At 38.7% G+C, this 27,973-nt stretch overlaps 1 long non-coding RNA gene and 1 other non-coding gene across 2 annotated transcripts; both read left to right on the top strand.

Moving 5' to 3' along the window:
* Nucleotides 1-2,100: 2,100 nt before the first annotated feature.
* LOC112712948 (uncharacterized) lies at nucleotides 2,101-2,561 on the top strand. Its single transcript, XR_003157990.2, has 2 exons — nucleotides 2,101-2,186; nucleotides 2,322-2,561. It is a non-coding gene; the product is annotated as an uncharacterized lncRNA (long non-coding RNA).
* Nucleotides 2,562-15,469: 12,908 nt separating this feature from the next.
* On the top strand, nucleotides 15,470-15,577 carry LOC112714160 (small nucleolar RNA R71). Its single transcript, XR_003159116.1, has one exon. It is a non-coding gene; the product is annotated as a small nucleolar RNA R71 (small nucleolar RNA).
* Nucleotides 15,578-27,973: the final 12,396 nt, after the last annotated feature.

Raw genomic sequence — 27,973 nt, forward strand, 5'->3', positions numbered from 1 at the left:
CTATGAGTTTGTGTATTTTTTTGTGATTTCAGGAAATTTCTGGCTGAAATTGAGGGACTTGAGCAAAACTCTGATAGGAGGCTGACAAAGGACTGCTGATGCTGTTGGAATCTGACCTCCCTGCACTCAAAATGGATTTTCTGGAGCTACAGAACTCCAATTGGCGCGCTCTCAATGGCGTTGGAAAGTAGACATCCATAGCTTTCCAGCAATATATAATAGTCCATACTTTATTCGAAAATTGACGACGTAACTTGGTGTTGAACGCCAAGTACATGCTGCTGTCTGGAGTTAAACGCCAGAAAAACGTCATGATCCGGAGTTGAACGCCCAAAACACGTTATAACTTGGAGTTCAACTCCAAGAAAAGCCTCAGCTCGTGGATAAATCAAGCTCAGCCCAAGCATACACCAAGTGGGCCCCGGAAGTGGATTTATGCATCAAATACTTACTCATGTAAACCCTAGTAGCTAGTCTAGTATAAATAGGATAAGTTACTATTGTATTAGACATCTTTTGACAGTTTAATCTTTGACTATTCTAGTCCTTGATAATTCGGTCTTTTGATCACTCAGGGGGCTGGCCATTTGGCCATGCCTGAACCTTTTACTTATGTATTTTCAATAGTTGAGTTTCTGCACACCATAGATTAAGGGTGTGGGGCTCTACTGTACCTCAAGTTTCAATACAATTATTATTACTTTCTATTCAAATCTCTTCTATTCTTATTCCAAGATATACGTTACACTTAACTTTGATGAATGTGATGATCTGTGACACTCATCATCATTCTCACCTATGAACGCGCGTGACTGACAACCACTTCCGTTCTACTTTAGGCCGGACGCATATCTCTTAGATTCCCCAACAGAATCTTCGTGGTATAAGCTAGATAGATGGCGGCATTCATGAGGATCCGGAAAGTCTAAACCTTGTCTATGGTATTCCGAGTAGGATTCTGGGATTGAATGACTGTGACGAGCTTCAAACTCCTGAAGGTTGGGCGTGATGACAAGCGCAAAAGAATCAAGGGATTCTATTCCAACCTGATTGAGAACCGACAGATGATTAGCCGTGCTGTGACAGAGCATAGGAACGTTTTCACTGAGAGGATGGGATGTAGCCATTGACAACGGTGATGCCCTACATACATCTTGCCATGGAAAGGAGTAGGAAGGATTGGATGACTGTAATAGGAAAGTAGAGATTCAAGAGGAGCACAGCATCTCCGTACACTTATCTGAAATTCCCACTATTAATTTACATAAGTATTTCTATCCCTTTTATTTTCTTTTTATTATTAATTTTCGAAACCCAAAACTATTTAATCTGCCTAACTTAGATTTACAAGGTAACCATAGCTTGCTTCATACCAACAATCTCTGTGGGATCGACCCTTACTCACGTAAGGTATTACTTGGACGACCCAGTACACTTGCTGGTTAGTTGAACGTAGTTGTGATCACATATGCCAAAGAGCCATTAAATAAATCTCATGCAAATACAAAGAGGGCAATCACAATTTCATCCACCATCCCTCAATTTCAGCCAGAAATTATCTGAAATCACAGAAAAACACACAAACTCATAGTAAATTCCAGAAATGTGAATTTAACATAAAAACTAATGAAAACATCCCTAAAAGTAGCTTGAACTTACTAAAAATAATGCCAAAAAACGTATAAATTATCCGCTCATCAGCACTCTACAGAGAAAAATAACAAATTTAACAATTTAAATCTTATTATTCTACTTGCTACTGAAGATTCTTAATTTCTACTCAATAATTCAGGTAAGAAGTTTTGGAATTTGTTTCATTTGCAACCTATGCGAGATCAGAAGTTAAGGTACAACACGCACGCGCGCGCACACACATGTAGATAATCATACTAAATTTAATTAACCAGTTTTAAGATTGTGTTTTTATTAACAGGGAGAAGTACAGTATTTTATTGGTGTTCAACTTGATGGTAGCCAACATTTGGAGCCTCTTCACAACTGCATTGTAGATGATACTACCAAAGAGGGACAATTATTGGTCTGTTTAATTTCTAATCATTAACTAATTCTTGCAATTCTCTTTATTTTACATTGGATAATTGTTGGTATGTATCTGTGTTAATCAGGTAAAACAAACTGCTGAAAATGTTGATGATGCTGTTAGAGAACTTCCAGATGCTAATATGGTAATTAATTATATTTATTTGGCCACTCTTGTTATTATTGAGTGCTCATAAATGTGTTTGGAAAAGTTAGAAACTTAACAGGCACATGCTTATGATAGTTGATAAAATATCTTAGTTTGTTCTTCTCTGTCTTAGGCATATGGAGATTCATCTTTCCGGAATTGCAAGCTAGCCTTTGAGGAAGCAATGGCTACAATAGTTAAAAAGTTGCAGGTTTTGCTCCTTCACCTTTGCCAAGCCTTTGGACTTGGGCCAATCAAGCAAAACAAGCCTGGGGCCATCTTAGATGCATTTATCTATTTTGTTACTCTTGTGACTTAGTTTGATCTTCTATACCTCTATAATTTGCTTTATTTAAGTGTTAATTTGTGTTTCTCTGCCTCCCTTATCAGCTTATACATTGGCATATATAATGCCCTTGTTGAATTGCTATATGCTGTCTTATTTAATGACCAAATACCATTTTACTGACTAATAATATTCAATTTGAGGGATGGTTTTCCTCACCAATTTGTTTATTGCTGACAGGCCCACAGAGCCGTTAGGATGGTTTTCCTCACCAATTTCAGGGAAGCTGAAAGGCTTTCCAAAATCCTTTTTATATATACAAAAAAGGTGTTTACTGCAATTGTTTCCTTGGTTGCAAACTAATAGTGCTATATGATCAATGAATAAACAAATGATTTGATTATACATACAGTGATAACTACGCAGAATCCACTTTTTAGGGACAGCTTTCTGATGAATGGTTATGTTCTAAATACTGGCCGTGCAGCTCAAGGAATGCCTCTAAACAGCTGGATTTGTGAGTTTTAGTTACTTATTATGCTGTCTTCATGTTTGTTTTGAATTTGTTATGTTTAGACTTTAGACTTTAGAGTTGAGGAACCAATTTTCATTTATTTCATTTTTATTTGTTATGAATGGTACTGGATTTTGTGCTTGTAGGTATCACCATTTGAAATTGTATCCAGAAGAGGAATCTGGTCCTTAGTCAACAAAGAAACCTGTTGTTATTTTTATTCAAGCATTCTAATTCACTCCAATTCTAATTTGGGTTTTAATTCTATTTCAGTCAAGAGATGTCAAAATTAACTTTCAATATGGAGCTTGATGCTGCCAATGCAACTTAGTTATCTATTAATATTTTAGATTATCATATCTTTAAGTGCTAAGTGTAATTTGTGACATTCATGTAACATTTAGATGGTCATCTTATTTTTTTTGGGTATCTTTTTATTAAGACAATGAGATATTGGCCAATGATGTTGAAAAATAACATCTAATTTTATAGGTATCATGTAATGAATATTATGTTTATTTATGTGATTTTTGGCTTTCTTTTTTCAATTTACAGTGTTTGATGGAGTAAATTTAGAAAACAAATCTAAAGTATTCATTTTGCAATGGAAAAATCTAAAAAAAAAAATCTATTTTATCTTACTGACGGATTTACAGACGGATTTTCTGTCTGTAATCAGAACGTGGGATGATTTTCCAAAATTCAAATTACAGACGGAAAATCTGTCGGAAAATCCGTCTGAAAATCCGTCTGTAATTACAGACGGAAAATCCGTCTGAAAATTCGTCTGTAATTACAAACAGAAAATCTGTCTGAAAATCCATCTGTAATTACAGACAAAAAATCCGTCGAAAAGTTTGTCGCCTTTGGGAAATGGATAGAAAATTTACAGAGGGAAAATCCGTCGATAACTGCTAAAAATCCGTCTGTAATTTTCCGACGGAAAAAAAATCCGTCGGTAAATAATTTCCGACGGCGCTTTTACAGAGGGACAAAATCCGTCGGTAATTTCATCGGTAACCAAAAATCCGTCTGTAATAAAGACTAAATTCGTCTGTAAATCTGTCTGTATTAATCCATTTTCTAGTTGTGTCTAGAGAGAGAGAGTCTCTCTCCTCTCTCTAGGTTTTAGTATTTAGGATTTCTCTTAGTTTTAGGTTTATTTCTTTTCAATTCCAGGTTCAATGTTCTTTTACTTTAGTTTCTCTTCTACTTTTAATTATTCTATTACTTTAGTTTACCTTCTTATCTTGTCAATTTACTAATGCAAAGAGTATTTTTCTATTTAATTTCTTTATTTGCTGATTATTTTGAATTAAGTTCAATTACCATATCAATGGAGTGGGCTTCAACTTGGCTTTGAAGTTGATTAATATTTGGAGACTCTTGAGTTGGAAGACTCAAGAGTTAAATTGTAATTGGGTTTATTGTTGGCTGGCTCTCTAGTCACTAACGCTAATCCTTCCTAAGGGAGTGGATTAGGACTTGTGAATAGAAGTTGGCTCTCAACTTATTTGACTTCCCTTCATTCATTGGGGGTCAACTAAGTAGAAACAACAACCTATTACTATTAATCTTGAAAAATCCAACAAGGACAGAACTTCCGATTAATCTTCTCCTTGCCAAGAGCTTTTCTAGTCATTTAATTTTCATTACCATTTACTATTCTTGCTTCTTATCTTAAAAACCCCAAAAATATACTTTTCCATAACCAATTATAAGCACACTTCCCTGCAATTCCTTTGAGAGATGACCCGAGGTTTAAATACTTCGGTTATAAATTTCATCAAGGGTTTGTTACTTGTGACAACCAAAACTTTTGCACGAAAGGATTCTTGTTGGTTTAGAAGCTATACTTTCAACGAGAACTTATGTGAAATTCTAGACCACGTAAAAATCCGTTCGTCAAAATGGCGCCGTTGCAGGGGAGTTGCAAACGTGTGCCTTATTATTGGTTATTGTAAATATTTGCTTTTTGCTTGTTTGCTAGTTTTTGTTAGTTTTAGGAATTAGTTGCTTATTTTTACTAGTTTTTGTTTTTATTTTCTTTAGCTACTATGAACTCTCACCACTTTGGCTATGAGTCTGGTTACCATTGTATTGCAGGAAGAAGAGATTACAATGAGAACATGCATCAAGGTTGGAACAACCAAAGAAGGGAGGCGCCACAAGGGTTTGATCAACCCTTTTGGCAACAAACTCCTCCAATGTGTTACAAGCAACAACCACTCTATGATGCATACCAAGACAATAGTTATGGTGGACCTCTTCGTGACAACCAACCTCCACCAAATTACTATAACCAAGATCCATTCCAAGAAGCATACCAAGATAACGGCTATGGTGAGCACTCTTTTGATTATCAACAACCACCACCATACGCCCATGAACCCCCTCCTCACCATAATTTTGAACCACCATACTCACAAGCCCCCTACCACCGAACACCTCCATATGACCCTAATCCTTACCCACCATACTAAGAGCCTTATGAGCCATACTTAGAACCGCCACCTCAATATACACCATTTCCATATCCTTATCAAGAGGAACCACATCCGTGTCATGAGCCCTTTCTCCCAACAAATGAACCCTCTTATCCACCCCAAACCTCCAAGTAGAACACACTTACCTCTCTCATTGGTCTCACCTCTAAACTCCAAAATCTTATATCCAGCATGGACCAACCCTCTACCTTCAATATTCAACCCTCAAGCTTCACTGCACCACCACCCTCTGTGCAAGAATACCCATATTCATCAATCCAAGAGCAACATGATCCCAATTATACTACTGACCCGGAACAAGAGCGAAGGGATCATCTTCGCGAATTTATACTTCACAAGAAGCTAGAGGAGGCCCTAAAAGTGGAGGTAGTAGAAACCCTTGAAGGCGAAGGAGTGGTTGAAGAATTAGTGAAGGAAGATATCAAGGAGGAGTCTGATTTTGTATTAGAGCAAGTGGAGAAAGTCGAAACTATAGAAGAAGAGGAAGTGGTTAAGGACTTAGGAGATGCGGAACCACAGGGGAAATTCAAATAATAGAACCTCCTTCCAAGACGTTTGAATTTGATGTTGAAGAGGGTGTACAACCTCCGAGGCGTATCATGGTTGAAGACTTGGAAGGGTTGATCATGAGATGAGTTCAGTAATTAATGAGTTTCTACCTATAATTGAACTCTCTCCCATTGAACTAGAGGAAGAAGTTAATGTTACAAAAGCTTGCAAAGAGGTGGAAGTTGTCAAGGAAAAGCTCAAGGGCATGGAGCTAGAAATCACCTTGCCAAAGTTGTTGGAGACCTCTCCTCCAAAGCCATCACCATCCATTCCTTCATTCAAGAGGGTAAATCTTTCATCTCTAAGCTTAATTAGCCCACTTGAATATGCTTTGCTTGAGATGGATGGGTAACTTAGAGCTCTTTATGGCGTTAAGAGTAAGAAGAAGCTAGTTAGTGGTTGGAGTTATCATGCAAGGTTCAATATGGTTGTATGCTCCAAGTTGAAATGCAAAGGTTGGTATAATTCTCAATTAATTGGGTCTAGGAGGATGTTTGGGTGCCTAAATGAGAATTCCAAGGCTGAACCACCCGGATGGAATCATCATGATCCACTTGAAGACGGGTGTAGAAACAAGATTTGGGATCCGGGAATATATGAGGATCAATTTTGGGAGCTGAAAGCTTGTGAAGAACTCCATCAAAGCTTGAGGAATTTACTTGATATTGATAGAGCTTATTGGAAGTCCAAACATTGGTGGAAGTTTTAAGACGAGTTCAAGCACAAGCCACCATGACAAGGAGCTCTCCAAATGTCCAATTTAAGGACTTTAACTAAAAGTGCTAGGTAGGAGACAACCCACCATGGTATGGTCGTCCCTTTTTCTTCTTAGTTTTATTTTATTTTATTTTATCTTTATCAGTATTCATGCATACCTTCTGCATCATCACTTGCATTCTGCATAAAAAAAAAACAACGCATTCGACGCGCAAGCGCCTAGTATGTGTCCGCGTCCTTTGTGAATGCGTATTGGGTTAGATTAACCAGTGAGTTGCGTGGGAGCTGGGCGAGAACCGTGCCTTAGGCACAATCGAGTCCACGCATACGCGTACTGTACGTGTGCACGCTGTTTCCACTTTTGGCAACCCATGCGTCCGCGTCTATGGCGCATCCGCGTGGTTGGGAGAAATCGGTGTAAAACCATGTTTTCTCGAGAGTTGTGCCGGTGCGGGGCTGGACTTGCAAATGGCACAAACTAAAGCACGCGTACGCGCACTAGATGCTTCTGTGTCCCTTCCTTCTTGCGCGACCCACGCGTACGTGCGCCGTACGCGTGCGCGTCGATTGCGTCACCGGATTTCACTCCCCCCCATTCTAATTCTCTCTAATTCTTTCTTCTTTCGTCCTTCTTTCCCACTTTCTTCTCCTCCCCTCTCATCCGTATTCTCTTTCATTCTCTTTTACTTAATTCATTTTCATATTTTCATTCATTACATTTTAACTTTGTGCATGTTTATATTTTCTTTTCTATGTTTTAAAAGTTCTTATTCAACTATTGCATCTTTCTTGCATTATTTTAGTGCTCCTTGACTTGTTTGCTATTTAGTTGACATGCCCTGTGCTTCTATTATTTTTTCATTTACATGTTGTAACTACCATGAAGTTGAGAACCTTATTATTTGTCACTAGCCCACATATATTTTATTTCTTTTCATATCTTTGCTTGTGGGTTCTTTCCCTTACTTTTTCTCTTCTATCAGGATGGCCACCAAGAGGGAAAAGAAAAAGTTTCTAACCAGAGCAATAAATAAGTTTGCTCACAATCTTTGGAGAAAAAGCATCAGTTGGAACCACCTGTCCAGTTGTACATCTCTCGGTGCAATCTTTTAGTGTGGGGAGGTCGATACCGACTTCCGGTGGTTAGTACTTTCTGACTCAACACCAATGTTTAAATTTTCTTTGTTAAATTAGTTGTTGCATTTTCATGTTTGATTGCATGTTTGTTTGATTTTGTGCATATTTTACCACTACTTGGTTGAAGTAATATTTTCTTTTTCAAGAAATTTTTTAGAGCATTTCACTAATTTGAATTAAAACTTTTGTTAAAATTGTTTGAAGAAATTTTATTTTGGAACATGGTTTAGAGCTCGAACACACAAAACCAGTGAGATTTTGAGCCTATTTGATTGGTTTCATTTTATCAACCAATATTTTATTTTTGGTGTGTGTTGTTCTCTTTATAATTGTAATCTATGTCTTGCTCGATTCTATATTTCCATTGTTTGATGTATGCATGCACTTATATGATTGAGGCCTTTGCTTCACCGAACTTACATACCCATATGGCCTTACCCTTTCATTATCCTTTGCAAACCAATTTGAGCCTATTTTACCCCATTTGTTCTTTACTTTAGCTCATCACTAAATCTAAGAGAAAAACAAAGATGTTCTTAGTTTGAATCCTTGGTTAGTTTAGACTAGTGACAATGCTCACGAATTAAGTGTGGAGAAATTGGGTTTGCCAATATTTGGTTTGAGAATTGGGTGTTGTGTATTCTTGAGAAAATATGAACAAGAATGTTAAGAACATGTTTATGCATTCAATACCTTAATCATATGCATTGAAAAAGAAAAGAAAAAAATTTATTAAGAAAAGAAAAAGAACAAAAAAATAAAAAGGGGACAAAATGCCCCAAAGTAAATGGTGATAGCAATGCATATGTACTGTACTCAAAATTGGAATGCATGAATATGTAGTAAACAAAGTTAATGGGTAGTTATTGATTTTATATTATGATTATATGGATTGTCCTAAGTTAGGTGAGAAGTTTAAGTTAATTAAGGATTTAGATTTTAGTCCACTTGATCAAATACAATCCTACCTTGACCCTAACCCCATTATAACCCTCAAAAGACCTCTTGATATGTGTATTTGTGCATTAAATTTTTGTTGATTGTTAGATGAGGAGCAAGCCTTAGAAAGCAAAATTAGTAGAGAATTGAGAGAGTCGAACCTTAAATACCTGAGTGATTAGAGTGTATACACTTCCGGTGAGGATTCGATGCTCGATTCTTTGTTCCCAGCTCTCATGAGTTATTTTCTCCTGCAAGTCTATTTGTACTTCAATTTTATGATTTGAATTAGTGAAATTGGTGCGCGAAATTGTGAACAATACTTTTTCACAACTCTCATAATCCTCGGTCATGAACCCCAAAAACTTGGTAGCTCAATACCATGGCATTACACAACTTCGCACAACTAACCAGCAAGTGCACTGGGTCGTCCAAGTAATAAACCTTACGCGAGTAAGGGTCGATCCCACGGAGATTGTTAGCATTGAAGCAAGCTATGGTCATCTTGTAAATCTTAGTCAGGCAAACTCAATTGGATATGGTGATGAACGAAAATAACATAAAGATAAAGATAGAGATACTTATGTAATTCATTGGTAGGAACTTCAGATAAGCGCATGAAGATGCCTTCCCTTCCGTCTCTCTGCTTTCCTACTGTCTTCATCCAATCCTTCTTATTCCTTTCCATGGCAAGCTTGTGTAGGGTTTCACCGTTGTCAATGGCTACCTCCCATCCTCTCAGTGAAAACGATTGCATATGCTCTGTCACAGCACGCGGAATTCAGCTGTCGGTTCTCGGTCAGGCCAGAATAGAATCCATCGATTCTTTTGCGTCTGTCACTAACGCCCCGCCTGCTAGGAGTTTGAAGCACGTCACAGTCATTCAATCATTGAATCCTACTCAGAATACCACAGACAAGGTTAGACCTTCCGGATTCTCTTGAATGCCGCCATCAGTTCTTGCCTATACCACGAAGACTCTGATCTCACGGAATGGTTGGCTTGTTTGTCAGACGAGCACTCGGTTGTCAGGTGATCAACCATGCATCGTGCAATCAGGAATCCAAGAGATATTCACCCAATCGAAGGTAGAATGGAGGTGGTTGTCAGTCACACGTTCATAGGTGAGAATGATGATGAGTGTCACGGATCATCACATTCATCAAGTTGAAGAACAAGTGATATCTTAGAACAAGAACAAGCGGAATTGAATGGAAGAACAATAGTAATTGCATTAATACTCGAGGTACAGCAGAGCTCCACACCTTAATCTATGGTGTGTAGAAACTCCACCGTTGAAAATACATAAGAACAAGGTCTAGGCATGGCCGAATGGCCAGCCTCCCAATGAGGGTTCAATCATCAAAACATGATCAAAAGCTCTCTATCATGATCTAAGAACTAGATGTCCAAAGATGAAAAATACAATAGTGAAAGGTCCTACTTATAGAAAACTAGTAGCCTAAGGTTTACAGAAATGAGTAAATGACATAAAAATCCACTTCCGGGCCCACTTGGTGTGTGCTTGGGCCGAGCAATGAAGCATTTTCGTGTAGAGACTCTTCTTGGAGTTAAACGCCATCTTTAGTGCCAGTTTGGGCGTTTAACTCCCATTTTGGTGCCAGTTCCGGCGTTTAACGCTGGAAATCTTGAAGGTGACTTTGAACGCCGGTTTGGGCCATCAAATCTTGGGCAAAGTATGGACTATCATATATTGCTGGAAAGCCCAGGATGTCTACTTTCCAACGCCGTTGAGAGCGCGCCAATTGGGCTTCTGTAGCTCCAGAAAATTCACTTTGAGTGCAGGGAGGTCAGAATCCAACAGCATCTGCAGTCCTTTTTAGTCTCTGAATCAGATTTTTGCTCAGGTCCCTCAATTTCAGCCAGAAAATACCTGAAATCACAGAAAAACACACAAACTCATAGTAAAGTCCAGAAAAGTGAATTTTAACTAAAAACTAATAAAAATATACTAAAAACTAACTAGATCATACTAAAAACATACTAAAAACAATGCCAAAAAGCATACAAATTATCCGCTCATCACAACACCAAACTTAAATTGTTGCTTGTCCTCAAGCAAATGAAAATCAAATAAGATAAAAAGAAGAGAATATGCAATGAATTCCAAAAACATCTATGAAGATCAGTATTAATTAGATGAGCGGGGCTTTTAGCTTTTTGCCTCTGAATAGTTTTGGCATCTCACTCTATCCTTTGAAATTCAGAATGATTGGCTTCTTTAGGAACTTAGAATCCAGATAGTGTTATTGATTCTCCTAGTAAAGTATGATGATTCTTGAACATAGCTACTTATTGAGTCTTGGCCGTGGCCCAAAGCACTCTGTCTTCCAGTATTACCACCGGATACATACATGCCACAGACACATAATTGGGTGAACCTTTCCAGATTGTGACTCAGCTTTGCTAAAGTCCCCAATTAGAGGTGTCCAGGGTTCTTAAGCACACTCTTATTTGCCTTGGATCACAACTCTTATTTCTATTTTTTTTTCGATTTTTCTCTCTTTTTTTTTCGATTTTTTTTTTTGAATAGAAATGCTTTTTCTTGCTTCAAGAATCATTTTTTTATGATTTTTCAGATCCTCAGTAACATGTCCCCTTTTTCATCATTCTTTCAAGAGCCAACATTCATAAACCACAAATTCAAGATACATATGCACTGTTTAAGCATACATTCAGAGAACAAAAATATTGCCACCACATCAAAATAATTAAACTGTTATAAAATTCAAAATTCATGCAATTCTTTCTTTTATCAATTAAGCACATTTTTATTTAAGAAAGGTGATGGATTCATAGGACATTCATAACTTTAAGGCATAGACACTAAGACACTAATGATCACAAGACACAAACATGGATAAACATAAGCATAAAATTCGAAAAACAGAAGAACAAAGAACAAGGAAATCAAAGAACGGGTCCACCTTAGTGATGGCGGCTCTTTCTTCCTCTTGAAGATCCTATGGAGTGCTTGAGCTCCTCAATGTCTCTTCCTTGTCTTTGTTGCTCCTCCCTCATGGTTCTTTGATCTTCTCTAATCTCATGAAGGATGATGGAGTGTTCTTGATGCTCCACCCTTAGTTGTCCCATGTTGGAACTCAACTCTCCTAGGGAGGTGTTTAATTGCTCCCAATAGTTTTGTGGAGGAAAGTGCATCCCTTGAGGAATCTCAGGGATCTCATGATGAGTGGGATCTCTTGTGTGCTCCATTCTTTTCTTAGTGATGGGCTTGTCCTCCTCAATGGGGGTGTCTCCCTCTATGTCAACTCCAACTGAATAACAGAGGTGACAAATGAGATGAGGAAAGGCTAACCTTGCCAAGGTAGAGGACTTGTCCGCCACCTTATAGGGTTCTTGGGCTATAACCTCATGAACCTCTATTTCTTCTCCAATCATGATGCTATGGATCATGATGGCCCGGTCTATGGTAACTTCGGACCGGTTGCTAGTGGGAATGATTGAGCGTTGTATAAACTCTAACCATCCTCTAGCCACGGGCTTGAGGTCATGCCTTCTTAATTGAACCGGCTTTCCTCTTGAATCTCTCTTCCATTGGGCGCCCTCTTCACATATGACTGTGAGGACTTGGTCCAACCTTTGATCAAAGTTGACCCTTCTAGTGTAAGGATGTTCATCTCCTTGCATCATAGGCAAGTTGAACGCCACCCTCACACTCTCCGGACTAAAATCCAAGTATTTCCCCCGAACCATAGTAAGATAATTCTTTGGATTCAGGTTCGCACTTTGGTCATGGTTCTTGGTGATCCATGCATTGGCATAGAACTCTTGAACCATCAAGATTCCGATTTGTTGAATGGGGTTGGTAAGAACTTCCCAACCTCTTCTTCGGATCTCATGTCGGATCTCCGGATATTCACCCTTTTTGAGTGAAAAAGGGACCTCGGGGATCACCTTCTTCAAGGCCACAACTTCATAGAAATGGTCTTGATGCACCCTTGAGATGAATCTTTCCATCTCCCATGACTCGGAGGTTGAAGCTTTTGCCTTCCCTTTCCTCTTTCTAGAGGTTTCTCCGGCCTTGGATGCCATAAATGGTTATGGAAAAACAAAAAGCAATGCTTTTACCACACCAAACTTAAAATGTTTGCTCGTCCTCGAGCAAAAGAAGAAAGAAGAGAGTAGAAGAAGAAGAAATGAGGAGAAAGGGAATGGCTTTGTATTCGGCCAAAGGGGAGAGAAATGGTGTTTAAGGTGTGTGAAAATGAAGGAGTGAAGGAGGGTTTATATAGGAGAGAGGGAGAGGGATGTTCGGCCATTTGAGGGTGGGTTTGGGTGGGAAAGTGGTTTGAATTTGAATGGTGGGGTAGGTGGGGTTTTATGAAGGATGGATGTGAGTGGTGAAGAGAAAGATGGGATTTGATAGGTGAGGGGTTTTTGGGGAAGAGGTGTTGAGGTGATTGGTGAAGAAGAGAGAGAGTGGTAGGGTAGGTGGGGATCCTGTGGGGTCCACAGATCCTGAGGTATCTAGGAAAAGTCATCCCTGCACCAAATGGCATGCAAAATCACGTTTTGTGCCATTTCTGGCGTTAAACGCCGGGCTGGTGCCCATTTCTGGCGTTTAACGCCAGCATCTTGCCCCTTTCTGGCGTTTAACGCCAGTCTGGTGCCCCTTTCTGGCGTTAAACGCCCAGAATGGTGCCAGACTGGGCGTTAAACGCCCAACAGCTAACCTCACTGGCGTTTAAACGCCAGTAGGTGTGTCCTCCAGGGTGTGCTATTTTTCTTCCTGTTTTTCATTCTGTTTTTGCTTTTTTCATTGATTTTGTGACTTCTCATGATCATCAACCTACAAAAATCATAAAATAACAAAAGAAAATAGTTAATTATAAAACATTGGGTTGCCTCCCAACAAGCGCTTCTTTATTGTCATTAGCTTGACAGAGGACTCTCATGGAGCCTCACAGATTCTCAGAGCCATGTTGGAACCTCCCAACACCAAACTTAGAGTTTGAATGTGGGGGTTCAACACCAAACTTAGAGTTTGGTTGTGGCCTCCCAACACCAAACTTAGAGTTTGACTGTGGGGGCTCTGTTCGGCTCTGTTTTGAGAGATGCTCTTCATGCTTTCTCTCCATGATGACAGAGGGATATCCTTGGGCCTTAAACACCAAGGATTCTTCATTCACTTGAATGATCAACTCTCCTCTATCAACATCAATCACAGCCTTTGCTGTGGCTAGGAAGGGTCTGCCAAGGATGATGGATTCATCCATGCTCTTCCCAGTCTCTAGGACTATGAAATCAGTAGGGATGTAATGGTCTTCAACCTTAACCAGAACATCCTCTACAAGTCCATAGGCTTGTTTTCTTGAGTTGTCTGCCATCTCTAGTGAGATTTTTGCAGCTTGCACCTCAAAGATCCCTAGCTTCTCCATTACAGAGAGAGGCATGAGGTTTACACTTGACCCTAAGTCACACAAGGCCTTCTTGAAGGTCATGGTGCCTATGGTACAAGGTATTGAAAACTTCCCAGGGTCCTGTCTCTTTTGAGGCAGTTTCTGCCTAGACAAGTCATTCAGTTCTTTGATGAGCACAGGGGGTTCATCCTCCCAAGTCTCATTTCCAAATAACTTGTCATTTAGCTTCATGATAGCTCCAAGGTATTTAGCAACTTACTCCTCAGTGACATACTCATCCTCTTCAGAGGAAGAATACTCATCAGAACTCATGAATGGCAGAAGTAAGTCCAATGGAATCTCTATGGTCTCATTTTGCGCCTCAGATTCCCATGGTTCCTCATTGGGGAACTCATTGGAGGCTAGTGGACGTCCATTGAGGCCTTCCTCAGTGGTGTTCACTGCCTCTTCTTCCTCCCAGAATTCGGCCATGTTGATGGCCTTGCACTCTCCTTATGGATTTTCTTCAGTATTGCTTGGGAGGGTACTTGGAGGGAGTTCAGTAATTTTCTTGCTCAGCTGACCCACTTGTCCTTCCAAATTTCTGATGGAGGACCTTGTTTCAGTCATGAAACTTTGAGTGGTTTTGATTAGATCAGAGACCATGGTTGCTAAGTCAGAGTTATTCTGCTTAGAACTCTCTGTCTGTTGCTGAGAAGATGATGGAAAAGGCTTGCTATTGCTAAACCTGTTTCTTCCACCATTATTGTTATTGAAACCTTGTTGAGGTCTCTGTTGATCCTTCCATGAAAGATTTGGATGATTCCTCCATGAAGGATTGTAGGTGTTTCCATAGGGTTCTCCCATGTAATTCACCTCTTCCATTGAAGGGTTCTCAGGATCATAAGCTTCTTCCTCAGATGAAGCTTCCTTAGTACTGCTTGGTGCATTTTGCATTCCAGACAGACTTTGAGAAATCATATTGACTTGTTGAGTCAATATTTTGTTCTGAGCCAATATGGCATTCAGAGTGTCAATCTCAAGAACTCCTTTCTTCTGACTAGTCCCATTGTTCACAGGATTTCTTTCAGAAGTGTACATGAATTGGTTATTTGCAACCATTTCAATCAGTTCTTGAGCTTCAGTAGGCGTCTTCTTCAGATGAAGAGATCCTCCAGCAGAGCTATCCAAAGACATCTTGGACAGTTCAGAGAGACCATCATAGAAAATACCTATGATGCTCCATTCAGAAAGCATATCAGAAGGACACTTTCTGATTAATTGTTTATATCTTTCCCAAGCTTCATAGAGGGATTCTCCTTCCTTCTGTCTGAAGGTTTGGACTTCCACTCTAAGCTTACTCAATTTTTGAGGTGGAAAGAACTTTTCCAAGAAGGCATTGACTAGCTTTTCCCAAGAGTCCAGGCTTTCTTTAGGTTGAGAGTCCAACCATGTCTTAGCTCTGTCTCTTACAGCAAAAGGGAATAGCATAAGTCTGTAGACCTCAGGGTCAACCCCATTAGTCTTGACTGTGTCACAGATTTGCAAGAACTCAGCTAAAAACTGATGAGGATCTTCCAATGGAAGTCCATGGAACTTGCAATTCTGTTGCATTAGAGAAACTAATTGAGGCTTAAGCTCAAAGTTGTTTGCTCCAATGGCAGGGATAGAGATGCTTCTCCCATAGAAGTCGGGAGTAGGTGCAGTAAAGTCACCCAGCACCTTCCTTGCATTGTTGGCATTGTTGTTGTTTTCGGCTGCCATGTGTTCTTCTTCTTTGAAGAATTCGGTTAGGTGCTCTAAAGAGAGTTGTGCTTTGGCTTCTCTGAGCTTTCTCTTCAAGGTCCTTTCAGGTTCAGGATCAGCCTCAACAAGAATGCCTTTGTCTTTGCTCCTGCTCATAAGAAAGAGAAGAGAACAAGAAAATGTGGAATCCTCTATGTCACAGTATAGAGATTCCTTTAGGTGTCAGAAGAAAAGAAGAGTAGAAGACAGAAGTTGAAAATTTGAACTTATCAAAGAAGATGGAGTTCGAATTTTGCTTTAAGGGATAGTGTTAGTCCATAAATAGAAGGATGTGAGAAGGAGGGAAGTGATTTTCGAAAATTAAGTAGAAAATTTGAAAACATTTTTTTTTGAAAAACATTACTTAATTTTCGAAAATGAAAATGGAAAAGAAATCAAGTGATTTTTGAAAAAGATTTTGAAATTAGAAATAAAAAGGATTTGATTGAAAACTATTTTGAAAAAGATGTGGTTAAGAAGATATGATTAGTTTTAAAAAAATGTGATTGAGAAAACATGATTTGAAAAACATTTTAAAAAGATTTGATTTGAAAATTAAAAACTTGACTAACAAGAAAAGATATGATTCAAACATTAAACCTTTCTCAACAGAAAAGGTAACATACTTGAAATGTTGAATCAAATCATTAATTGATAGTAAGTATCTTTGAAAATGGAAAGAAATTGATTTTGAAAAAGATTTGATTGAAAAATTGATTTGAAAAAGATTTGATTTTGAAAAGATTTTGAAAACTAAAAAAAATTTGATTTGAAAACAAAATCTTCCCTTCTAGCCATCCTGGCGTTAAACGCCCAGAATGGTGCACATTCTGGCGTTTAACGCCCAAAGCTATACCCTTTTGGGCGTTAAACGCCCAACCAGGTACCCTGGCTGGCGTTTAAACGCCAGTCTGTCCTTCTTCACTGGGCGTTTTGAACGCCCAGCTTTTCTGTGTAATTCCTCTGCTGTATGTTCTGAATCTTCAATTCTCTGTATTATTGACTTGAGAAGACACAAATTAAAAATATTTTTGGATTTTTAATAATAAGGAAAAATCAAAATGCAACAAGAATCAAATAACAATGCATGCAAGACACCAAACTTAGCAGTTTGTATACTACTGACACTAACAAAATGAAAATGCAAATGAGACACACAAGACACTCAAGTCAATAGAATTCAAAGATTAGAGCAAGTAAATCATCAAGAACATCTTGAAGATCACTAAGACTCATGAATGTATGCATGCAATTGACACCAAACTTAAGATGAGACACTAAACTCAAACAAGAAATTTTTGGATTTTATGATTTTTTGAAATTTTTTTTGTGTTTTTTCGAAAATTAAGTGGGAAAAAAAAAGTATCAAAATTCTCAATGCGAATTCCAGGAATCAGTGCAATGCTAGTCTAAGACTCCGGTCCAGGAATTAGACATGGCTTCACAGCCAGCCAAGCTTTCAAAGAAAGCTTCGGTCCAAAACACTAGACATGGCCAAAGGCCAGCCAAGCCTTAGCAGATCACTGCTCCAAAAGCAAGATTGATAAAAATCAACAAGCTCTTGTGATGATAAGTTGAAACCTCAGTCCAATGAGATTAGACATGGCTTCTCAGCCAGCCAGACTTCAACAAATCATCATGAAACTCTAGAATTCATCTTCAAGAATTTCGAAAAAAATAAATACCTAATCTAAGCAACAAGATGAACCGTCAGTTGTCCAAACTAGAACAATCCCTGGCAATAACGCCAAAAACTTGGTGTTGTTGCCGGATCTTGGCACTGATGTTACCAAAAGCTTGCTCAAAACTAGAACAATCCCCGGCAACGGCGCCAAAAACTTGGTATTGTTGCCGGATCTTGGCACTGATGTTACCGAAAGCTTGCTCAAAACTAGAACAATTCCCCGGCAACGGCGCCAAAAACTTGGTGCGCGAAATTGTGAACAATACTTTTTCACAACTCTCATAATCCTCGGTCATGAACCCCAAAAACTTGGTAGCTCAATACCATGGCATTACACAACTTCGCACAACTAACCAGCAAGTGCACTGGGTCGTCCAAGTAATAAACCTTACGCGAGTAAGGGTCGATCCCACGGAGATTGTTAGCATTGAAGCAAGCTATGGTCATCTTGTAAATCTTAGTCAGGCAAACTCAATTGGATATGGTGATGAACGAAAATAACATAAAGATAAAGATAGAGATACTTATGTAATTCATTGGTAGGAACTTCAGATAAGCGCATGAAGATGCCTTCCCTTCCGTCTCTCTGCTTTCCTACTGTCTTCATCCAATCCTTCTTATTCCTTTCCATGGCAAGCTTGTGTAGGGTTTCACCGTTGTCAATGGCTACCTCCCATCCTCTCAGTGAAAACGATTGCATATGCTCTGTCACAGCACGCGGAATTCAGCTGTCGGTTCTCGGTCAGGCCGGAATAGAATCCATCGATTCTTTTGCGTCTGTCACTAACGCCCCGCCTGCTAGGAGTTTGAAGCACGTCACAGTCATTCAATCATTGAATCCTACTCAGAATACCACAGACAAGGTTAGACCTTCCGGATTCTCTTGAATGCCGCCATCAGTTCTTGCCTATACCACGAAGACTCTGATCTCACGGAATGGTTGGCTCGTTTGTCAGACGAGCACTCGGTTGTCAGGCGATCAACCATGCATCGTGCAATCAGGAATCCAAGAGATATTCACCCAATCGAAGGTAGAACGGAGGTGGTTGTCAGTCACACGTTCATAGGTGAGAATGATGATGAGTGTCACGGATCATCACATTCATCAAGTTGAAGAACAAGTGATATCTTAGAACAAGAACAAGCGGAATTGAATGGAAGAACAATAGTAATTGCATTAATACTCGAGGTACAGCAGAGCTCCACACCTTAATCTATGGTGTGTAGAAACTCCACCGTTGAAAATACATAAGAACAAGGTCTAGGCATGGCCGAATGGCCAGCCTCCCAATGAGGGTTCAATCATCAAAACATGATCAAAAGCTCTCTATCATGATCTAAGAACTAGATGTCCAAAGATGAAAAATACAATAGTGAAAGGTCCTACTTATAGAAAACTAGTAGCCTAAGGTTTACAGAAATGAGTAAATGACATAAAAATCCACTTCCGGGCCCACTTGGTGTGTGCTTGGGCCGAGCAATGAAGCATTTTCGTGTAGAGACTCTTCTTGGAGTTAAACGCCATCTTTAGTGCCAGTTTGGGCGTTTAACTCCCATTTTGGTGCCAGTTCCGGCGTTTAACGCTGGAAATCTTGAAGGTGACTTTGAACGCCGGTTTGGGCCATCAAATCTTGGGCAAAGTATGGACTATCATATATTGCTGGAAAGCCCAGGATGTCTACTTTCCAACGCCGTTGAGAGCGCGCCAATTGGGCTTCTGTAGCTCCAGAAAATTCACTTTGAGTGCAGGGAGGTCAGAATCCAACAGCATCTGCAGTCCTTTTTAGTCTCTGAATCAGATTTTTGCTCAGGTCCCTCAATTTCAGCCAGAAAATACCTGAAATCACAGAAAAACACACAAACTCATAGTAAAGTCCAGAAAAGTGAATTTTAACTAAAAACTAATAAAAATATACTAAAAACTAACTAGATCATACTAAAAACATACTAAAAACAATGCCAAAAAGCATACAAATTATCCGCTCATCAGAAATCCAGTTCATATTTGTTCTTAAAAGATTTATTTACTTTTAACCAAGTAGGTAGAAGCATTTCACATTTAGTTGCATTCATATAGATAGGTTGCATTGCATAAGTCCTACCATTTTGCCTTCACTCTTTTAGTTCTCTTTAGCTTAGCATGAGGACATGCTAATGTTTAAGTGTGGGGAGATTAGATGAACCACTATTTCATGGTATATCTTGTACTTAATTGAGTGGATTTTATCCACTAATCTCACACTTATTCATAGAAATTGCATGTTTTACATTTTCTTTCCTGATTTTGTGCTATGATTGAAAACATGCTTCTTTGGTCTTAATTTAGCTAAATTTAATCCTCTGTTATTACCATTCGATGCCATAATATGTGTGTTAAGTGTTTTCAGAGATTACAAGATAGGAATAGCTTAGAGGATGGAAAGGAAGCATGCAAAACTGGAAGGAATACAAGAAATTGAAGGAATTGCTAATGTTGTCAGCCCTGACCTCTTTGCACTCAATCGATCATAACTTGAGCTACAGAGGTCCAAATGAGATGGTTCTAGTTGCATTAGAAAGCTAACATCTGGGGCTTCGCAACGATATACAATTTGTCATAGTGGCCATGCAGCTAGGTGACGCACACGTGCACTTGACGCGCAAGCGCACTTGACGCGCACGCGCATATTGGCGAAAAATCCATCGGCGCGCGCCAAACATGCGCAACGTACTGCAACTGCAGAAATCACTGGGGGCAATTTCTAGGCTATTTTTGACCCAGTTTTTGGCACAGAAAACAAAGATTAGATGCTACAGAGTGGGGGAATCATTCATACAACTATTCATTCACAATTTTAGGTTTTAGATGTAGTTTTCTATAGAGAGAGGCTCTCTCCTCTCTCTAGGTTTTAGGATTTCTCTTAGTTTTAGGTTTATTTCTTCCCAATTCCAGGTTTAATGTTCCTTTACTTTAGTTTCTCTTCTACTTTTAATTATTCTATTACTTTAGTTTACCTTCTTATCTTGTCAATTTATTAATGCAAAGAGTATTTTTCTATTTAATTTCTTTATTTGCTGATTATTTTGAATTAAGTTAAATTACCATGTCAATGGAGTGGGATCTAACTTGGCTTTGAAGTTGATTAATATTTGGAGACCCTTGAGTTGGAAGACTCAAGAGTTAAATTGTAATTGGGCTTATTGTTGGCTGGCTCTCTAGTCACTAACGCCAATCCTTCCTAAGGGAGAGGATTAAGACTTGTGAATAGAAGTTGGCTCTCAACTTATTTGACTTCCCTTCATTCGTTGGGGGTCAGCTAAGTAGAAACAACAACCTATTACTATTAATCTTGAAAAATCCAACAATGACAGAACTTCCGATTAATCTTCTCCTTGCCAAGAGCTTTTCTAGTCATTTAATTTTTATTACCATTTACTATTCTTGCTTCTTATCTTAAAAACCCCAAAAATATACCTTTCCATAACCAATTATAAGCACACTTTCCTGCAATTCCTTTGAGAGATGACCCAAAGTTTAAATACTTCGGTTATCAATTTTATCAGGAGTTTGTTACTTGTGACAACCAAAACTTTTGCACGAAAGGATTTTTGTTGTTTTAGAAGCTATACTTTCAACGAGAACTTAATTGTGAAATTCTAGACCACGCAAAAATCTGTTCATCAAGAATCAACTATGTTTAATGATACTTACTGATGAGCGGATAATTTATACGCTTTTTGGCATTGTTTTCATATAGTTTTTAGTAAGTTTGAGCTACTTTTAGGGATGTTTTCATTAGTTTTTATGTTAAATTCACATTTCTGGACTTTACTATGAGTTTGTGTATTTTTCTGTGATTTCAGGTAAATTCTGACTGAAATTGAGGGATTTGAGCAAAACTCTGAAGAAGGCTGACAAAAGGACTGCTGATGCTGTTGGATTCTGACCTCCCTGCACTCGAAATGGATTTTCTGGAGCTACAGAACTCCAATTGGCGCGCTCTCAACGGCGTTGGAAAGTAGACATCCAGGGCTTTCCAGCAATATATAATAGTCCATACTTTATTCGAAGAATGACGACGTAACTTGGCGTTGAACGCCAAGTACACGCTGCTGTCTGGAGTTAAACGCCAGAAAAACGTCATGATCCGGAGTCAAACGCCCAAAACACGTCATAACCTGAAGTTTGACGCCAAGAAATGCCTCTACACGTGAATTCATTAAGCTCAGCCCAAGCACACACCAAGTGGGCCCCGGAAGTGGATTTATGCATCAATTACTTACTCATGTAAACCCTAGTAGCTAGTCTAGTATATATAGGACATTTATCTATTGTATTAGACATCCTGGATTGTAAATTGAATCCTGTGATCACGTTAGAGAGGGCTGGCCATTCGGCCATGCCTGGACTCTTTGCTTATGTATTTTCAACGGTGGAGTTTCTGCACACCATAGATTAAGGGTGTGGAGCTCTGCTGTACCTCAAGTATTAATGAAATTCTATCTTCTTTTATTCAATTCTCTTTTATTCTTATTCCAAGATATTCATTCGTACCCAAGAACATGATGAATGTTATGAGTCAGATTACCCTCATTATCATTCTCAATTATGAACGCGCATGATTGACAACCACTTACGTTCTACATGCAACAGAGCTTGAATGCGTATCTCTTAGATTCCCCAACAGAATCTTCGTGGTATAAGTTAGATAGTTGGCGGCATTCATCTGGATCCGGAAAGTCCAACCTTGTCTGTGGTGTTCCGAGTAGGATCCTGGGAGTCCGGAAAGTCCAACCTTGTCTGTGGTGTTCCGAGTAGGATTCCGATCATGAGTGACCGTGACGTGCTTCAAACTTTAACCTGCTGGGCGTTGGTGACAGACGCAAAAGAGGGATTCTATTCCAGTAGGAGCGGGAACCAACCGGTGATTAGCCGTACTGTGACAGAGTGCGTTAGCATAGTTTTCACTGCGAGGATGGGATGTAGCCATCAGCCATGGGTGATGCCTCCAGACTGGTTAGCTGTGCGAGTGACAGCCGCACAGGTTATTTCCCCGTGAGGAATGAAAGTAGCCACAGTTGATGATGAACCCCTATACAAAGCTTGCCATGGAAAGGAGTAAGAAGGATTGAGTAGAAGCAGTAGGAGAACAGGCGTGCTTGAGCCATGCAGCAGCTGTATATACTTAAAACATACCTCTACCAATGAATCTGCATAAGTGTTCTATCCCTTTTATTATTTCTTCTTTTTATTATTAATTATTCGAAAACCCATAAACTATTTTAATCTGCCTAACTGAGATTTGCAAGGTGACCATAGCTTGCTTCATACCAACAATCTCTGTGGATTCGACCCTTACTCACGTAAGGTTATTACTTGGACGACCCAGTACACTTGCTGGTTAGTTGAACGAGATTGTGAAGGAAATAAACAATGCCCTCAGAGTATACATCTTTTATAAATCCAATTACAAGAAAAAAGGGAATCACAATTTCGTCCACCAAGTTTTTGGCGCCGTTGCCGGGGATTGTTCGAGTATGGACAACTGACGGTTCATCTTGTTGCTCAGATTAGGTAATTTTCTTTTCAAAAACTTTTTCAAATTTTTTCTTTTCTTTTTCGTTTTTCCAAAAATATTTTTCGAAAAATTTAAAATAAAAATACAAAAAAATTAGAAAATCATAAAAACCAAAAATATTTTGTGTTTCTTGTTTGAGTCTTGTGTCAATTTTTAAGTTTGGTGTCAATTGCATGCTTTTAAAATTTTCTTGCATTTTTTTTCGAAAATCTCATGCATTCATAGTGTTTTTCATGATCTTCAAGTTGTTCTTGATAAGTCATCTTGTTTGATCTTGATAATTTCTTGTTTTGTGTTGTTTGTTGTTTTTCTTGTGCATCTTTGCATTCATATTTTTCATGCATTAAAGATTTCTAAGTTTGGTGTCTTGCATGTTTTCTTTGCATCAAAAATTTTTTCAAAATAATGTTCTTGATGTTCATCATGATCTTCAAAGTGTTCTTGGTGTTCATCTTGACATTCATAGCATTCTTGCATGCATCTTGTGTCTTGATCCAAAATTTTCGTGTTTTGGGTCATTTTTGTGTTTTTCATTCAAAATTTGATTTCAAAAAAAAATATCTTTTCCTTATTTTCCTCCAAAATTTCGAAATTTTGGGTTGACTTGGTCAAAAATTTTTAAAATTAGTTGTTTCCTACAAGTCAAGTCAAAATTTCAATTCTAAAAATCTTATCTTTTCAAAATCTTTTTCAAAAATCATATCTTTTTCATTTTTTTCGAAAATTTCAAAATTATTTTTCAAAATATTTTCAAAAATCTTTTTCTTATCTTTTTATCAAATTTTCGAAAATTAACTAACAAGTAATGTGATTGGTTCAAAAATTTGAAGTTTGTTACTTTCTTGTTAAGAAAGGTTCAATCTTTAAGTTCTAGAATCTTATCTTGTAGTTTCTTGTTAGTTAAGTCAATTTTAAAATTAAATCTTTTTCAAAATATCTTTTTCAAATATATCTTTTTATCTTTTATCTTATCTTTTTCAAAAAGTTTATCTTTTTCAAAATTTGATTTCAAAATATCTTATCTTTTTCTTATCTTCTTATCTTTTTCAAAATTTGATTTCAAATCTTTTTCAATCAACTAACTAACTTTTTGTTTGTTACTTATCTTTTTCAAAACCACCTAACTACTTTTCCCTCTTCTATTTTCGAAAATACTTCATCCCCTTTTCAAAATTTCTTTTTAATTAATTAATTGTTTTAAATTTTAATTCTAATTCATCTTTAATTTTCGAAAATCACTAACCTTTTTAAAATTATTTTCGAATTCTTCTTTCTCTTTTCTTATTCTATTTAATTAATTAATTACTAACACTTCTCTTCACCTCTCTTCATCTAAATCCAAATTCTTCTTCATCCTTCCTCATTCTTCTACCCCTTTCTTCTTCTACTAACATAAGGGAATCTCTATACTGTGACATAGAGGATTCCTTTTTTTTCCCTTCTTGTTTTCTTCTCTTTCTTATGAGCAGGAACAAGGATAAAAGCACTCTTGTTGAAGCTGATCCAGAACCTGAAAGGACTCTGAAGAGAAAATTAAGAGAAGCTAAATTACAACAATCCAGAGGCAACCTTTTAGAAAATTTCGAACAAGAGGAAGAGATGGCCGAAAATAATAATGATAATAATGCAAGGAGAATGCTTGGTGACTTCACAAAGCCAACATCCAAGTTTGATGGAAGAAGCATCTCCATTCCTACCATTGGAGCCAATAACTTTGAGCTTAAGCCTCAACTAGTTGCATTAATGCAACAAAACTGCAAGTTTTATGGACTTCCATCTGAAGATCCTTATCAGTTTTTAACTGAATTCTTGCAAGTCTGTGATACTGTAAAGACGAATGGAGTTAATCCTGAAGTCTACAGACTCATGCTTTTCCCTTTTGCTGTAAGAGACAGAGCTAGAATATGGTTGGATTCACAACCTAAGGACAGCCTGAACTCTTGGGATAAGCTGGTTACTGCCTTCTTAGATAAATTCTTTCCTCCTCAAAAGCTGAGCAAGCTGAGAGTGGATGTTCAAACCTTCAAACAAAAAGATGGTAAATCCCTCTATGAAGCTTGGGAAAGATACAAGCAGCTAACCAAGAGATGTCCATCTGACATGTTTTCTGAATGGACCCTATTAGATATATTCTATTATGGTCTCTCTGAATTTTCGAAAATGTCACTGGATCATTCTGCAGGTGGATCTATTCACCTGAAGAAAACGCCTGAAGAGGCTCAAGAACTCATTGACATGGTTGCTAACAACCAGTTCATGTATACCTCTGAGAGGAATTCTGTGAATAATGGGATCCCTCAGAAGAAAGGAGTTCTTGAAATTGATGCTCTGAATGCTATACTGGCTCAGAACAAAGTGTTGACTCAACAGGTTAACATGATCTCTCAAAATCTGAATGGATTGCAACATGCAGCCAACAGTACTAGAGAAGCAGCTTCTGAAGAAGCTTATGATCCTGAAAACCCTGCCATGGCAGAGGTTAATTATTTAGGTGAACCTTATGGAAACACCTATAACCCATCATGGAGAAATCACCCAAATTTCTCCTGGAAGGATCAACAAAAACCTCAACAAGGTTTTAACAATGGTGGACGAAATAGGCTGAATAATAGTAAGCCATATCCATCATCTTCTCAGCAACAGACAGAGAATGCTGAACAAAATAATTCTAATTTAGCTAATATAGTCTCTGATCTGTCAAAAGCCACTTTCAGTTTCATGAGTGAAACCAGATCCTCCATTAGAAATTTGGAGGCACAAGTGGGCCAGCTGAGTAAGAAAGTTATTGAAACTCCTCCCAGTATTCTCCCAAGTAATACAGAAGAGAATCCAAAAGGAGAATGCAAAGCCATTGACTTAGTCAACATGGCCGAATGCACAAAGGAGGAGGAGGACGAAAATCCCAGTGAGGAAGACCTCCTGGGACGTCCTTCAAGCAAGAAGGAGCTTCCTATTAAGGATCCTGAGGAATCTGAGGCTCATACAGAGACCATAAAGATTCCATTAAATCTCCTTCTGCCATTCATGAGCTCTGACTATTATTCATCCTCTGAAGAGGATGAAGATGTGACTGGAGAGCAAGTTGCTCAATATCTAGGAGCTATCATGAAACTGAATGCCAAGCTATTTGGTAATGAGACTTGGGAAAGTGAACCTCCCTTGCTCATTAGTGATTTGGATACTTGGATTCAGGAAACTCTACCTCAAAAGAGACAAGATCCTGGCAAATTCTTAATACCTTGCACCATTGGCACCCTGAGCTTTGAAAAAGCTCTGTGTGATCTTGGGTCAGGGATAAACCTTATGCCACTCTCTGTAATGGAGAAGCTAGGAATCATTGAGGTACAACCTGCCTTGTTTTCATTACAATTGGCAGATAAATCCATAAGACAAGCTCATGGGATAATAGAGGACGTGCTTATAAAAGTTGAAGACTTTTACATCCCTGCTGATTTCCTAATCCTAGATACTAGGAAGGAAGATGACGAATGCATCATCCTAGGAAGACCTTTCCTAGCCACAGCAGAAGCTGTGATAGATGTCAACAGAGGAGAGTTAGTCCTTCAATTGAATGGAGAATACCTTGTGTTTCAAGCACATGGCAATCCCTCTGTGACAAAAGAGAGTAAGCATGAAGAGCTTCTCTCAGTTCAAGGTCAAGAAGAGCCCACACAGTCAGACTCTAAGTTTGGTGTTGTGAGGCCACAACCAAACTCTAAGTTTGGTGTTCAAACCCCATATCCAAACTCTAAGTTTGGTGTTGGGACTAGACAACATTGACTTGATTGCTCTGTGGCTCCATGAGAGCCACTGTCAAGCTATTGACATTAAAGAAGCGCTTGTTGGGAGGCAACCCAATTTTATTTATCTAATTTTATTTTATTTTGTTTCTTTGTTATTTTTGTGTTTAATTAGGTACATGATCATGAGGAGTCACGAAAAAAATCAAAAAAATTAAAAACAGAGTCAAAAACAGAAGAAAAAAATTTTCACCCTGGAGGACGCACGGGCCGGCGTTCAGCGCCCAGAAGATGCATCTGGCGGGCGTTCAGCGCCAGAACAGAGCATCTTCCTGGCGCTGAACGCCCAAAACAAGCTACATCCTGGCGTTTAACGCCAGGATGCGCACGCAGAGGACAATCTGGCGCTGAACGCCAGAAACAAGCTTGAAACTGGCGTTCAACGCCAGAAACAAGCATCACATGGGCGTTTAATGCCCAGAACATGCACCAATGGGCGTTTGAACGCCAGAATGGTGCATGAAGGCAATTTGCACGCCTATAGGGTGAAGGAATGGTATTTCTTTTCACCTCAGGACCTGTGGACCCCACAGGATCCCCGCCTACCTTTTCTTTTAATCCTATTCACACTCTCCTAATCCAAATCTCATTTTCAATGTCACCCTTCCCAAAAACCCTCCCCAATCACATCAAGTCCTCTTCCCAATTACCCCATGCACCATTCACATCAACCTCCTCTTCCCCATAAACCCCACCTACCCCCACTACATTCAAATTCAATTTCCCACCCTTTCCCACCCAAAATGGCCGAAACCTAACCCTCCCCCTCTCCCTATAAATACCTCTCCTTTCTTCTTCATTTTCACACAACACAAACCCTTTCTTCTCTACATAGCCGAACCCCTCTTCTCCCTCTCTACTCAAATTCTCTTCTTCTTCTTCTTCTACTCTTCTTTTTTTTTTGCTCGAGGACGAGCAAATTCTAAGT

Source organism: Arachis hypogaea, chromosome 9 (assembly GCF_003086295.3).
Source record: "Arachis hypogaea cultivar Tifrunner chromosome 9, arahy.Tifrunner.gnm2.J5K5, whole genome shotgun sequence".
Taxonomy (NCBI): domain Eukaryota; kingdom Viridiplantae; phylum Streptophyta; class Magnoliopsida; order Fabales; family Fabaceae; genus Arachis; species Arachis hypogaea.